The sequence below is a fragment of the Nilaparvata lugens genome, chromosome 13 (genome assembly GCF_014356525.2).
Source record: "Nilaparvata lugens isolate BPH chromosome 13, ASM1435652v1, whole genome shotgun sequence".
NCBI lineage: Eukaryota > Metazoa > Arthropoda > Insecta > Hemiptera > Delphacidae > Nilaparvata > Nilaparvata lugens.
The window spans coordinates 9,105,595-9,122,148 of NC_052516.1; the positions used below are offsets into that span (position 1 = coordinate 9,105,595).

The 16,554-nt window shown below is 34.0% G+C and overlaps 1 protein-coding gene across 2 annotated transcripts in view; it reads right to left on the minus strand.

The window, feature by feature from the left end:
* The window catches only part of LOC111057455, a 356,053-nt gene extending 341,611 nt beyond the window's left edge, over positions 1–14,442 (minus strand). Inside the window, exon 1 of one of the 2 annotated variants that reach the window (XR_005572751.1) lies at positions 14,171–14,421. The gene's annotated coding sequence lies outside the window, so the exon portion shown is untranslated. Of the gene's footprint in view, positions 1–14,170 lie in introns of both variants that reach the window. The other variant, XM_039439738.1, reaches the window with a different exon arrangement.
* Between the last annotated feature and the right edge of the window lie 2,112 nt (positions 14,443–16,554).

The window sequence follows — 16,554 nt, forward strand, 5'->3', positions numbered from 1 at the left end:
AAATTGATCTCCGAGTACTGCAGTCTTCTCTTCCTCCATCTTCTTCTTCTCCTTCTACTTCTACTTCTACTTCTATTTCTTCTTCTTCCTCTTCTTCTTCTTCTTATTATTATTATTTTTTTAATATAATGTAAAACTTGACTCCTCCAGTCTAACCTACTTTAGAAGGTTTTGGAGAATATTTATATTTCATCTGGTTTATAATTTTTGAAATTTTCCACAGAAAAGGATTTTTTCTTATCTTCTGTCATCCTTGCTTTTTTTATTATTCTTCATTGGTTTTGTTTGTAAGATTTCTTTTCATAAGTGTACTTTTCATTTTTGTTTGTTATATTTTCTATAATAAACTCCCTTCTTCTGGGGGTACCAGGACGAAGGAAAAAGGAAAAAAAATATTATTATTATTCTCCTGCACCTACTCCTCCTCCTCCTCCTTCTCTCTTCTTCTTCTCGTCCTCCTTCTCCTTCTCTCTTCTCCCTCTTCTCTTTGTTTTGTTGTTCTATTATTATTACAATATTCCTCTTATTACTTTATCGCTGCATTATGTATGTTCTTCTGCTGCTTCTTCTTTCTTCTTCCCCTTCTTCTTCTCGACCATAGTATTTCTCTTCATCTCCATTTTCATTAAATGTAGAGGAACACACTTCATTAAAATGAATACTCACTCCTGTCTTTCAAGCTACATAGAATAATCTATTGTAACCTAGTTCAAAATCTCGGCTACAAGATTAAGTCCAAATATTATTAACAAAACACTATTAAAACTGAATGTTTGTCTTGAATTCTGCAAGGTTGAATGCTTAAACCATTCCATAACCTAGTTTAAACGCAGGGTTAAGTGTTAAACGACAGTTTAGTTGTAGTTGCTTTGTACTTGTGCCAGTCAAGCTGGGTTACATTAAAACAAGTAACTGCTGTTCAGATATGAGGATAGTTTATGAAAATCGTCTTGTTGTTCTTTTCCTCTCTCATATTTCCTTTTCTACTCTTCTTCTCCCTCTCTCATATTTCCTTTACTTGTTGTTCTTTTCCTCTCTCATATTTTCTTTTCTAGTCTTCTTCTCTTGGTAGAGAGTTAGTGGGAAGGATATTTTTAATATTCTTTCCGAAGAATGGACATTGATATGTCCAAAGCTCCGCCAATTTATGTAGATGCATAACAATATAATTATCTATAGTTATTATATTACAAATTGCTTTTTCATATCATATACAGTTCAATAATTATTTTCTTAGTCTATATTATGTAAATTCATCTATAATTTTGCTGTATTGTAAGCTATTGTATATAAGTGTATAAGCCAGTATATATTGTAATCTACATAAATAAAGTACTCAATCAATCAATCAATCTCCCTCTCTCATATCTCCTTTTCTAGTCTTCTTCACCCTCTTTCATATCTCCTTTTCTAGTCTTCTTCTCCCTCTCTCATATCTTCTTTTCTAGTCTTCTTCTCCCTTTTTTCTCATCTTCTACTTCTCAACATCTTTTTAAACCCACTTTCACATTTATTCACAAATCATACATATTGTCCGTCAGTTTTTCCCCTACATTTTTCTCCTCTTATCCACAACTTTCCTATCTTTAATATGCTATAAATTTTTTCTCCTTCTTTTCCTTTCTCTCCATCTCCTCTGCCACGGTTCATCTCTTTCCCCTATAGTGAGTGAGGTCCATATTATAATGACAGTGGAGAAAGATAGGAGAACAACGTTGCCGATCCTCTGTCTTGTCAATGCCTTCTATAGACGGTAGCTGATTGAAGTAATAGACTATTAACTGTGCATTCTCGTTTAAAATAATCAATTATATATTCTATTAAGCAAGAAGTTATATTTTTCAATAATTCCATGATGAATTTCCACAATTAGGATGAAATATTTTGTTTATTACTTCTATATTGCTAAAAGAAGATCTGGCAACAGAACAAAGCGAGAAAGAGATAGCACTATCCGCTTTGTTGAATGATAGACGAGAATAGCAATACCATTGCTAATCAAACACTGCCATCATAACGTGGACCTCACTATAGTCCTCTTTTCTATAACTGTTTCTCTTTCTATCATGTCCTTCCTCTTCCATCATCTATCCTCCGTCTCCTTCCACAGTTAAGTTTCATTATTCGAGCAAAATATCATGTACATTATTTAATCATAATATAGTAGTATAACATAGAATAGCTTTGAAGATTCTCATGCTATATTCTCTCTATGGTTTAATCTATGTTCATCTTGAACTTTTGACACACATTTCTGCTACTTCACTTCTAACGAGAGAGAGAGAGAGAAAGAGAAAGAGAGAGAGTGAGAGGGAAGGAGGAAGGCTGAGGAATGCATAGAGAGAGAAAGAGAGAAAGAGTAAGGGAGTGACAAGATGAAAAGAGTAACAGCCATAGGATCATCAAAATATCCTTTCTGTGGCATTTGTTAGTCACTAGAGAGCAAAAATAATGAGAGAGAGAGAGAGAGAGAGAGAGAGAGAGAGAGAGAGAGAGAGAGAGAGAGAGAGAGAGAGAAAGGAAGAAAGATAGAGAGAGAGAGAGAGAGAGAATGATTGAGAGTGCAAGAGGAAGAGTGGGGAGATAGCGAAAGAGAAAGAGAGGAAGTGAGAAAGAAAGGAAGCAAGTGAGAGAGAGAGAGACATTAACAGAAAGAGCAAGAGTATAGTAATAGAACAAGGAAATGAAATTTTACTACTTATAATAAACATAGCATGCTTCATATCAACTATAAACTGCAATAATGCTATAGTCTGATTCACAACGAATTGTCAGCAATGGTTAAATGGAAAGCCTTGATGTTATTCATAAGGAGTACTGACAGAAACTGTCTAGAAATTACTGCTTCAATGCATTTAAACACAGTGGACTTATCTCCAAGCAATAAAAATAAACTTATTCATAAAATAAAGCAGATTTACATAGAAAGAATCTCTTCTAATGTTGTAATAATGTAAATAGATAATCCAAGGTCCCCTTCTATCAAATACAATGATATTTTCAAGCTCACTTCTTTCAAATACAATAACACTTCAAGTAAATTTACATACCACGTGGTAAATTGTCTTGAAAAACTGTTAGTTACAATTGGAAAGTTTTGAATTTTCGGTAGAAGAAAATGTACTGAGGAAAATATTGAATAGAACATGATTTCTATGTTTATTTTGGACTAAAATTTTACACAGGAAATTCTAACCTTATCTTGGACTGTGTCATCATCAAAGAAAACTATAGAGAAATAACAAAAGGGCTACCTTATTATTTTACCTACCAATGTTATTACATCGTGTCATTTGTATCGTAGATATCCTATTTTATTAAGGGAGCAATTTCTGTATATATCTGACTATTTTTATATCTGGTTTTCTGGATATTTATATGGTTATTTATGTCCAACGGATCTCGAAAACGGCTCTAACGATTTTCACGGAATTTGAAACATAGTAAGTTTATGATATAAAAATTCGATTGCACTAGGTCTCATCCCTGGGAAAACTCGCTGAAGGACATGAAAAGAATAATTCATCCTATGAAAAACAGATGATAATTTCGTCGTCTCTCGATAACAGAAGATGCGTGTGCCTGTGAGGGAGAGAGACAGAATTATTTCCAGCTGTGTAATCACTATGAGTTCTGTGAACAGTAGATCTCACGCAGATTACATCTCACAGTAGATCTCACAGTAGATTCTCATCCAAAAGTACCTGATTGAAACTATAGACCTTATGGAAATACAGCAATAGACTGGCTTCTCCACACATCTGTGTAAACACTTATCAGCTGATTTATGATGAATAATTCTATAGTCTGATTTTTACTCTAATATTGGCGTATGAAGGAGGCTCCTTTTTCCTTTTATATTATCCTTGAAATGCAAAATTTTCAAAAACATTGTATATACGTCGACGCGCAATTTAAAAAGGAACATACCTGTCAAATTTCATGAAAATCCATTACCGCGTTTCGCCGTAAATGCGCAACATATAAACATTAAGAGAAATGACAAACCGTCGACTTGAATCTTAGACCTCACTTCGCTCGGTCAATAATCAATCAGCGAGAAATTTCATCTAGCTAGACAATTTAATCGACTTGATCATAATCTGATTTGTTGACATGACATGATAATCCTCCTGAACTAGAGTATATCATAATTTTCAAAGTTGATCATTATTTGACAATTTCAAGTGATGAGTGAGTGTTATTTTGTTATTCAATTTGGTTTGTAAATAATCAAAATTAGAACATTTTTGTTTTCAAGTGTTCGAACAGAAAATTGAGCCTGGATTCAAGTGTATGGAACATAACTCACTTTCTGGATTATTCATCTATATATATAAAAGAGAAATGGCACCCACTCACTGACTGACTGACTGACTGACTCACTCACTCACTCACTCACTCACTCACTCACTCAATTTGGTAGAGAGTTAGTGGGGAGGATATTTTTAATATTCTTCCCAAAGAATGGACATTGATATGTCCAAAGCTCCGCCAATTTATGTAGATGCATAACAATATGATTATTATCTATAGTTATTATATTACAAATTGCTTTTTCATATCATATACAGTTCAATAGTTATTTTCTTAGTCTATATTATGTAAATTCATCTATAACTTTGCTGTATTGTAAGCTATTGTATATAAGTGTATAAGCCAGTATATATTGTAATCTACATAAATAAAGTACTCAATCAATCAATCAATCAATCAATCAATCACTCACTCGCAGAACTAAAAATCTACCGGACCAAAAACGTTCAAATTTGGTAGGTATGTTCAGTTGGCCCTTTAGAGGCGCACTAAGAAATCTTTTGGTTATTATCTATAGTTATTATATTACAAATTGCTTTTTCATATCATATACAGTTCAATAGTTATTTTCTTAGTCTATATTATGTAAATTCATCTATAACTTTGCTGTATTGTAAGCTATTGTATATAAGTGTATAAGCCAGTATATATTGTAATCTACATAAATAAAGTACTCAATCAAACAATCAATCAATCAATCAATCACTCACTCGCAGAACTAAAAATCTACCGGACCAAAAACGTTCAAATTTGGTAGGTATGTTCAGTTGGCCCTTTAGAGGCGCACTAAGAAATCTTTTGGCAATATTTTAACTCTTAGGGTGGTTTTTGAGGGTTTAAAGCTCGTCTTTGAGCATGTATATTCTTCTTATTCTCTTAATTATAATTGAAAAATGTCCATACCATATGTTAATATAGAACTATAATCTAGAGAGAGTACCTCTTCGAAACAGTTGTTAACTGGTAACAAAATAATAATTATTTTGTCAGGTTGGCATTAAGTTGAGTTGACTTTGTTAGGTTGGCACCAAGTTGAAGATTGAAATGCATTTATCGCGGAAAAATTGATTGGGCACTGCTTCTTCAATCAGAGCTATTCCTGGGAATATTATATTACTAGACATCAGGCTCGCTTCGCTCGCCATATCAGTTTAGCCAGACGTTTAGTCTGGACCCCCGACTGGATCGTCCTAACATATGATAAAAATGCTCAAATGGAAAATGCAGGCGAGCGAAGCGAGCTTGCTGATCTCATTCTTGGACGATCCAGCCGGAGGTCCAGGGGGCAGAGCCCCCTGGCTAGACGGATATGGCAAGCGAAGCGAGCCTGACGGCTAGTAGTGTATAAATCAAAATTCGGGGAAGAAACAGTTTTGGGCTGTGCCTGTTAGTCCTTCCCCAATCATTTCAAAGAACTGTGTTCTGTTTATCAAAAGTCAATAAATAAATAACGAGCAAAGCTAGGTGCCCCGATATTATAAATAAATAGATATAGAACGACTTGAATGTCACAATCACATATCTACAATAATAAGGGAACGAATTCGCTTATACACGTACGGGATAGGCAATTCACGAATCATCACGTCTCAACTATTCAACTACTTGAAATTCTGCATATATATTCCTAATTCACGGAGGATGGTTAAAGGCATATTTTTAATCCTTCAAGATCTAAGTAGGTCGAGTTTTCAGTTAGGCTGGTCACACACCGATTAGTCAAGACAAGATTAGTCACGTTTAGTCACAATACTTCACATTGCTGCTTATGACGCAACACACACTGATTAGTCATGACTCCATAAGCAACTATGTGAAGAATTGTGACTAAACGTGACTAAAGTGCGAGATAAATTACTTTTAACACGGCTCTTTCTCGAAGACGGAGAGGTCCGATGCTCTATCCTCCACTAATCACTCCCACTACCTAGCAGCATTCTCCTTCTTTTGTGTAACGTGACGCGGCAACACTCCCCTCCATCTATTGCTGGCAATGTTCCAAGTAGTGTACTGGTCAGCAGGTATATTGGATTGTGTATGTTACAGAGATGTTTTCATCACAAGAACATGAAACAAAATGATACGGCGCATCCAATTGTGCGCAGGATGTCCGTCTGTGTCAAAGCTACAAACTGTGGAGGGAGAAATGGGTTTCTCCTCTTCATGTTAAAAGTAATTTATCTCGGACTTTTTTAGTCTTATCTTGACTAATCGGTGTGTGACCAGCCTTAGTCAAGTTCTTCATTAGACCCTTGCGTAGCACGGGTTACCTGCTAGTCTATAATATAATAGAGGAAAGAACTGCCTTTTACACGAACGGGATAGGAAATTCACGAATGACGCATCATCACGTCTCAACTACTCAACTGATAACTTGAAATTTTGTATATAGATTCTTAATTTATCGAGGATAGTCATAGATTACATTTCTAGATATTTTTAGGTAGACATTTCCAAACATTTCTAGGTATTTATAGATATTCGTGTTTCCTGTTCAAAACATACACATTCTTAAACAGTCGGGAAAAATCTGAAAAATACCCAGTAGTTTTCAACTTTGATTGAGAAGCAATGCGGGAATTTATGTCAGAGAATCGAGAATAACTATCATATCTTTACTAGTAGTTCTGTGAACAGTAGACCTCACATAGTATTCTCATCCACACGTACCTGATCGAAACTATAGACCTTTTGGAAATACAGCAATAGACTGGCTTCTCCACACATCTGTGTAAGCTGTGTAAGGCACTTGTCAGCTGATTTATGATGAATAATTCTATAGTCTGATTTGTATTCCAATATTAGCATATGAAGGAGGCTCCTTTCTCCTTTTATATCATCCTTGAAATGCAAAATTTCCAAAAACCTTGTATATACGTCGACGCGCAATTAAAGAAGGAACATACCTGTCAAATTTCATGAAAATCTATTACTGCGTTTCGCCGTAAATGCGCAACATACAAACATTTAAACATTAAGAGAAATGCCAAACCGTCGACTTGAATCTTACACCCAACTAACGTTCAGGAATATATCCAATTATCTATCAAAAATGATTCACATGATTTCATGAAAAGTGAATGAAGAAGATATGAAAACTAACGTTCAGGAATATATCCAATTATCTATCAAAAATGATTCACAGGATTTCATGAAAAATGAATGAAGAAGATATGAATACTAGAAAAACTGAGTGAGAATGTACAGATTGTAGTTTGAATTCTCTGAGCTCACACATGGAAAAAACAATCAAATTATCAGATGAATTGATAGGATGCTATGAAAGCATGACTGAAAAAGTTTGATGTAAACAGAGTTTTAGTTGAGGGCGATTCAAACATACGCTCCAGGCTTGTGCGTGGGTAATTGGAAGAATTATGATGTTGTTGATGATGATGATGATGATGATGATGATGATGATAATGATGATAATGATGATAGTGATGATGATGATGATGAGAGATGATTAGTTTCAATAGATGATCCTAATAGATTGTCAGAAAAATCAACATGAGTTAAGAGCTCACAAAATCTAACAAGAGATAAAACTTATGTATACTGGAATGAAAACTGGTTGGATATTCAATTAGTTCCAATACATTCAACCCACAGACATCGATGTAACAAATTACCAGAGCAATTTTCAGGATGATATGAGAAATTTCAAAAACAACAAAAAAATGAAAACAGGGAGATTTTGAATTAAAATAGAATCTCTGTTTCATTTTCTCAACATATCAAGCTCACATTCGGGAATCAATCTAATGACCAGGGAAGTTGTTCCCAGAATAAGGAATATCAAAAATTGATTAAAAAATGAAAAGAGGGGAACGTGAATGGAAACACTGCTTTCAAAAACAGAAAAGATAATAAGTTCCAATACACCCACTCGGTTCAAATCCATACAAACTGAATTACTAGAAATCAATTAGATCATCAGAGAATTTCACAGGAAGAAATATTATTGAATCACGGAAGCACAGTGAAGGAAAAAATGAGGAAAATGAAATTAAACAGAATAGGTAAACAGCTCTGTGTATACGCAATACACCTCCATAAGTTGATTAAATTACCGATGGGGGAAGAAGAAAGAGATAATTTTGGAGGAAGATATATCTCGTAGTTTCAGAGAAAGTGATACTTTGATCACAAATTCAACCGTCGGTCCCGACTACCTAAAAGTAGTCGTCATCTCTCATCGTCATCCCTCTCACTCATTACCCACGCACAAGTCTAAGAGCTTATGTGGGCATCACCCTCAAAAAAATACAGAGAATATTTCAATATCAGGTTGTTTAATTGATGCAGACTGTACGAATTATGGTATGGTATGGAAGGGAAAGAGAATTATTCCAGATACCTTTAGATCTTGTATAGATGATTTGAGAATTTTCAAAATGTGTATTCCCAAAGCATAGATTTCAGACGGGTCGAAAATAAATGAGGAATGATTCAGATACCTTTAAAGTCGGATAGCTGATTGGGGAATTTTTGAAATGTGCATAATCAAAGCATAGATTCCAGACGGGTCGAAAATAAATGAGAAATGATTTCAGATACCTTGAGAAGTCCAATTGCTAATTGGGGAATTTTTAAAATGTGTATTTCTAAAGCATAGATTTCAGACAGGTCGAAAATAAATGAGGAATGATTTCAGATACCTTTAAAAGTTGGATAGCTGATTGGGGAATTTTTAAAATGTGTACTTCCAAAGCATAGATTTCAGACGGAATAAATGAGGAATGATTCAGATACCTTTAAAGTCGGATAGCTGATTGGGAAATTTTTAAAATGTGTATTTCCAAAGCATAGATTTCAAACTGGTCGAAAATAAATGAGGAATGATTTCAGATACTTTTAGAAGTCGGATATCTGATTGGAGAATTTTCAATATGTGTTTTCAAAGCATAGATTTCAAACTGGTCAAAATAGAATGAGGAATCATCTCAGATACCATCAATACACCTTCAGAAGTAAGATTCGTATGCTCTATATGAGTTATTGGAGAATTTTTGAAAGGTAATTTTCAAAGCACCGGTTCTAGACCGGTCAAAGAGAATTGGAAACTATTTCAGGTACCCCGGATGCTACAACAGAACTTCAAAAATCAGGTAGCTGATTGAAGAATTTTTCAATGTATACTACTGTATAATATTCATCCACATTTGAAATGTGGAAAGGGTAGATTTTAGGTGATGAGTCTAAAAGGAATTGATAATGGTTTCAGATACCTTCAACACCTTCCTAAAAAGAATTGATAATGGTTTCAGATACCTTCAAGTAATCTAATTACTGATTGGAGAATTTTTGAAACTTGCATTCTCAAAACGTAGATTTCAGTTGAGAAAGAATTTGAAATGACTCAATATACCTGCATACTTCAACACAATTTCAGGAAACTTATTGGAGAATTTTTAAAACTTGAATTCATCTGGATTATTACGACAAGGATCACAAATTGGAGAAAGAATTGGAAATGGCTCAATGAACCAAGAGATCGACTTATCACAGAATTTTTAAAATTCGTGTTTATCTAGTTTATTTACAAGGGGGACAGACAAATTTTTCGAATTGGAAGGGACCGGAAAATTGTCCTGTATGAAGAATCAGGAGGCCCTCCATGAAACTTCAGAATATTTTAGTGGATGCTCCTTTATTGAGAAAATAACAGGGAAAATTTCATAGAGGAATTCCACTAGTGATTCCCTGTATTACAGGGCAGAGTTCTGTATCACATGATTTATAATCAGCATTCTGACTTCCTATATCACATGACGTGCCCAGGGCATTTTTATGAAGAGGTGGGTAGCAAGGTATACAATATACAGATAGAAGGCTTCTTTAACGTAGGATGATATTTTTCTGGAATTCACAAAAGCACTAATTTGATTTTCACTTCAAATATCACCTACTGAAGCTTCAATTCAATTGCTCTGATCAAACGATAATTTCAGAATTTTTAAAGATCTGACTTTACACGTTCAATCTTTGGTAGGTTGATTTTAAAATATGTTTGTTGACTTCAGCTAAATTGATTTTACAGGGGTTGATTATGAATCTAGTTTACAACAGGAAAGAATTTATATTTTACTTCTGAGATCATGATATTTTTTAACTAATTCTTATTTCTTCACAAGTTCAATTCATGGAAATGTTTGGACATTCAGAGCATTGAGGCATTCATAGCCCTGGATCAAACTTTTTGAGATTATGCTTTTTCCACGTAACTCCTCCCTAAGATTATGATAAGTATGAATGAATACATCCTGAAGGGTCATGACGATTTCTTGCAAGAAAAACAATTCTCATCAAATGTATCAATAGATGAAAAGGTTACATATCAGTTCATACCTGTGCTTTTCAGAATAAAGTTTAGATTTTCATGGTCCTTCAAAATTATTTATTCAATATGTAAATATTTCCTATTTTAGTAATAATAATGTGAAATATTTCTTCAATATTTGGTTTTGAAGCATCTAAATTTTGAAAACTACTTTGTGAAAATAATTAAGGACTGAAAATTTTGTGAAGTGAACAACAACAAGACTTATCCTATTTCGGACAATGTGTAACCTTATCTAAATTTTGGAGAGGAATAGCACAAGGTTACCTCATTTTTTCTCTCCCTATCATTTTTGGTGATGTACTTATTATATCAATCAATAAATAATAATACCAATCTTCCCTTTGAGAAACTGTTCTCAACATTTAATTAGTTGACCATCACATCAACAATTCAACATCACTTGAATTAGAGTTATGACGGTATAATTTCAAAATTTCAAGTTAACATCAGTAATTAGCCAATTGTAATTCAAGTACTAACAAGCCACGCCCCCTTCTCCAAAATGCATGACACTTTCGAACTCTAATGAGGGCTCTTCTAGCCACCCCCCTCTCCATTATTACTATTATCTCCCACCTCTTTCCAACAATCTAATATCTCCTCCCCTCCCCAAATTAACGGTAAAATGATAATGGAAAACAAAGTTTTTTATGTGCTTCTCCAAGAATGGATTGTTATCAGTTATCTATTATCCGTTATCCTATTATATTTAGCGAGCAATTTCTGTATATTTATGAGTGGTTATTTTTATATCTGGTTATTTATGTTCAACGAATCTCCAAAACGGCTCAAACGATTTTCACGAAATTTGGAGCATAGTAGGTTTATGATATAAAAGATTCGATTGCTTTAGGTCTCATCCTTGAGAAAACTCGCTGAACGACATTAAAAGGATAATTCATTCATGGCTGAAACAGCTGAGAATTTTGTCGTCAGTGAATCAATGTCGAAAGTGAGCTAGTGATTTTGTGGAAAATCAAAATATCGCATCCTCGAAATTCATAAGCTGAAGTATAGCCAGCTGTGAAATATAAACACGATCATTTTAGAGAATTGTGTTCTGTTTATCAATAAATAAAAATAACGAGTGAAGCTCGGTGCACCGATATTCTGTTATTAACTCCGCTGATTTATCAACTCATATCAACAATTATCACAACTTCTGTGTAGTTTTGAAGGTGATATACTGATAGTTGACCGAACGAAGTGAGGTCTAAGATTCAAGTCGACGGTTTGGCATTTCTCTTAATGTTTAAATGTTTATATGTTGCGCATTTACGGCGAAACGCGGTAATAGATTTTCATGAAATTTGACAGGTATGTTCATTTTTTAATTGCGCGTCGACATATATACACGGTTTTTGGAAATTTTGCATTTCAAGGATAATATAGAAGGAAAAAGGAGCCTCCTTCATACGCCAATATTAGAGTAAAAATCAGACTACAGAATTATTCATCATAAATCAGCTGACAAGTGATTACACAGATGTGTGGAGAAGCCAGTCTATTGCTGTATTTCCATAAGGTCTATAGTCTGTTTCAATCCGGTACTTGTGGATGAAAATACTGTGTGAGGTCTACTGTTCACAGAACTACTAGTTATTCTAGTCTTTCTATTTTGGATAATTATCACAACATTATCACAAATCATCAACCTCTTTTCACAATCACATATCATGTTGCAAAGGTGATATTGAGGTAATTATCATAGTCTTTTTATTTAGAATCAGCAGGTGCCCGTGCTCTGAAAGGGTCTAATTGAAAACTTGACAAACTGGACCTACTGAGAGCTTGAAGAATTTAAAATAGGTCTATAACCATCCTCGGTAAATTAAGAATCAATATGCAGAATTTCAAGATAGACTAATCAGTCCAGTAGTTCAGATGTGATAATGCATCATTCGTGAATTTCCTATCTCGTACGTGTATAAGCCGATTCTTTCCTTTATTATTATAGATAATACTTATATAGTAGAATATACTATTCCTTACTGTATTTATGCATTTATGACAAAAATATCAACCTCTTTTTAGAATCATATATCATGTTGTGAAGGTAATATTGTGGTGTTTATCCTAGTCTTTTCATTCAGAATTATTACATGAATACCTACCGCCTATCACAATCATATCAACTCCCATATATCAAGATATCATGATATCCTATTCCAGATTGAATTTTAAATCAAATGGAATTGTTCCTTACTTGACTGAGTTGGAGCTTATTACTAAACATTTTAGTCTTCTCTGAATTCAATTGAATCCTCTTATCAAGATAATAATTAATCTCCAGTTCATACGAGTACTATGTAAAATTTATTAAATATTCAGCTGTATTGTCAGTTTCCATAGATAGTTTATGAGAATGCAAATATTGTAAGCTACATAGATAAAGAAATCCAATCTAATCCACGAATTCACCCCTCTCCCTTCCACTCAATAACTGACAGCATTCTCTGTTCTTACTCAATAACTCAAACAATTTGACGTTTTTGATCATGACATTATGCGAGAAAATTCACGATAGATTGAGTGCATGGTTCCAAAAAATCACTGATAATTAATCATCATTTGGGTATTATCAGTCATGAAGTGTCTCTAGCTCCAAACAAATTTCTATCATATCCCATTAATAAACGAAATTTCAAGATTTTCATCGTTTAAATCAAAGAAAATTTGAAAATAATTATGTTAAATTATAACATAATAGTCCAAAGTTATAATAGTCCAAAGAGAATTCATTGATAAAGAATCATGAACCAGAATCAAGAATCATTACATTATCAGTCAATTGTTCCTAGTTTCAAACAAAGATCTATCACATCCCATTATACAAAAAATTTCAAGGTTTTAATAGTTGTTATCGAAGAAAATTCAAAAATAATAACAGTATATCATCCAAAGAATAGCCCAAAGAAAGTTCATTGATAAAGACTCATAAACCCCAGACATTATCAGTCATTAGGAGCTTCTAGTTGTAAAAGAGAATCTATCCACCTACTCTTTCCCATAATTACAACAACAAACTTCAAGTTCAAATCATAAATAATCAAGAAAATTTAAATAATTTTTGCCTCATTCGCTCTGTTCCTTTGTCTCCCCATTGAATACGTATAAATTGGTACAAATTGAAGTACTTATTCATTGATAAAGATTAATAAACCAGACATTATCAGTCATTAGGAGCATCTAGTTTTAAAAAAGAATCTATTCACCTACTCTACCCTTGATTACAATAACCAACTTCAAGTTTAAATCGTAAAATAATCAATAAAATTGAAAAAAATTGGGCGAAATGGTTTCACTTGTCCAACTATTGATAATGAATCATCAACTAGTCATTATCAGTCATGATTTATTTTTAGTTATAAGCCAGGAACAACCCCAATTTAATACATAACTGAAGACTTAAATGTTACTGTTAGTAACTATAGTATTCACAATAATGTATTAATAAATGAATTAAATACACTATCAAACTCATCTGATAACAATAAAATGACTCACCAATTCAACCCCAACACAGTTCAGCTCACAATGGAACCCGTACTCAAATTTTCCCCAAAAAACAACCCCGAAAACAAAACCCCACACGCGGACCTTTTTTCGACACGAACCTTCCCTACACTTCAACCCAAAATCTACCACAGTTTCCCGAGAACTCAGGTTACATTTCAGACCGATTATTTTTGAAAATTGAGGGATATTTTCGAGCCGATGATAGCCACTTCTCCAGCCGCCGCTCAATACCCCAATGTAACTCAGACACGTCTGTAACAACCCTCTCTGTGTGTCATCACTGCAGGCTGGGCAGCGATTATTTCCCTCTTCTCACCCCAAAACTTCCCTCCCGTCTCAAAATCCTACCCGAAATTTCCCTCCCCAATCCAAACTCTCCCACCCCACCATAACTTTTCCCTTTTTCGGTCCTAAATTTCCCTCCCAACTAAATCTCCCTTCCCACCCTACATGGAGCTTTTCCCTTTTTTGTACCGAAATTTCCCTCCCCACCAAAAATTCCCGTCCCAAGTGATGACAGTCACAGACAAGAGTGTGTATTACAGGAGGGTGCATGGGTGGAGAAGGGAGGTTTTTAGGGGATGAGGCTCTGAAGAAGGTGGTTTGAGATATTTTGAGTCAGAGAATGCATAGTTTTGTTGTATTATTTTCGATATTAGGGTGGTATTTAGTGTGATAGAGAGGAACCTAATAATTTTAATTATTTGTCAAAGGATGTGGGTTAATGAGTTAGAAAATAGGGAATCATTTTTCATCATTTTCGGTGATGAGGCTTTGAAAAAGGTGGCTCGCGATATTTCGAGACAGACAATGCATAGTTTGTTCTATTATTTTTGTTATTAGTATGGCATATCCTATTATATTAAGCGAGGAATTTCTGTATATCTGTATATATTTTTATATCTGGTTATTTATGTTCAACGGATCTCGAAAACGGCTCTAACGATTTTCACGAAATTTGGAACATAGTAGGTTTATGATATAAAAATTCGATTGCACCAGGTCTCATCCCTGGGAAAACTTGCTGAAGGATATGAAAATGATAACAATTATTCATCCTTGGAAAAACAGATGATAATTTTCGTCGTTTGTCGAAACAGAAGATGCGTGTGTGGGAGAGAGACAGAATTATTTCCAGCTGTGTAATCAATCAGCGAGAAATATTATCTAGCTAGACAATTTAATCGACTCGATCACATGATAAACTACAGTATATCAAAATTTTCAAATTTGATCATTATTTGACAATTTTAAGTGATTAGTGAGTGTTATTCTGTTATTCAATTTGGTTTGTGAATAATCTAAATTAGAACTTTTTGTTTTCAAATGTTTGAACTGAAAATTGAGCCTGAATTCAAGTGTATGGAACATAACCTACTTTCTGGACTATTTATAGTGTATAAATCAAAATTCGGGGAAGAAACAGTTTCGGGCTGTGCCTGTTAGTCCTTCCCCAATCACTTTAAAGAATTGTGTTCGGTTTATGAGTAGTCAATAAATAAAATAACAAGCGAAGCTCGGTGCCTCGATATTCTAATGTGATTTTAATCCTCAGAAACGAACCTGAGGATTGAGAAAAGGTTTGAAAAAGGTGATTCACGATATTTCGAGTCAGAGAATGCATAGTTTGTTCTATTATTTTCGATATTAAGATGGCATATTTAATGTGATAGAAATTGACCTGAGGATGAATATAATAGCTGTTTATTAATCTCGAATTAATCAAACTCTTCAGTAAATTCTATAGGTGCGTACAGACCTCTGTGCCACGAGCACGCGCATGTCACATTTTATCAGCTGATGCCGTGATTATTATAACTGTATCTTACTGTTAATGAATGAATACAGTTGTAATTAGATTGGCATCAGCTGATGAGAAGTGAAAATGAGCTTCTTTCTGGCGCTGATGACGCACCTTAACAATTCAACTGGTTCCAGTTCAAATCTTCAAATCCATCAATCCTTTATTGAAAGTAGAATTTCATTTCATTTTATTTATTTCATTTTATTTATTTACTAGCAGGTAACCCGTGCTTCGTTAGGATCTGTTTCAAAACCCAACAAACTGAAAACTTGACGTAATGAAATCTAGAAGAATTGAAAATAGGCCTATAAGAATCCTCGGTTAATTAAGAATTTATGCAACATTTCAAGTAAATCAGTCCAGTAGTTGAGACGTGATGATGCGTCAAACATAATTTTCCAATCCTATATACGTGTATAAGCCAGTTCTTTCCTTTATTATAGTATAGAAGATGATAGACGGATTATATATCAGTATCTTTGAATTGGAATAACTTTTGAAAGGTTTGAGATATCGATGTGTGTTTCCTTCATCATAATATAGATTATTATGTTGCTTTGAACTGTGA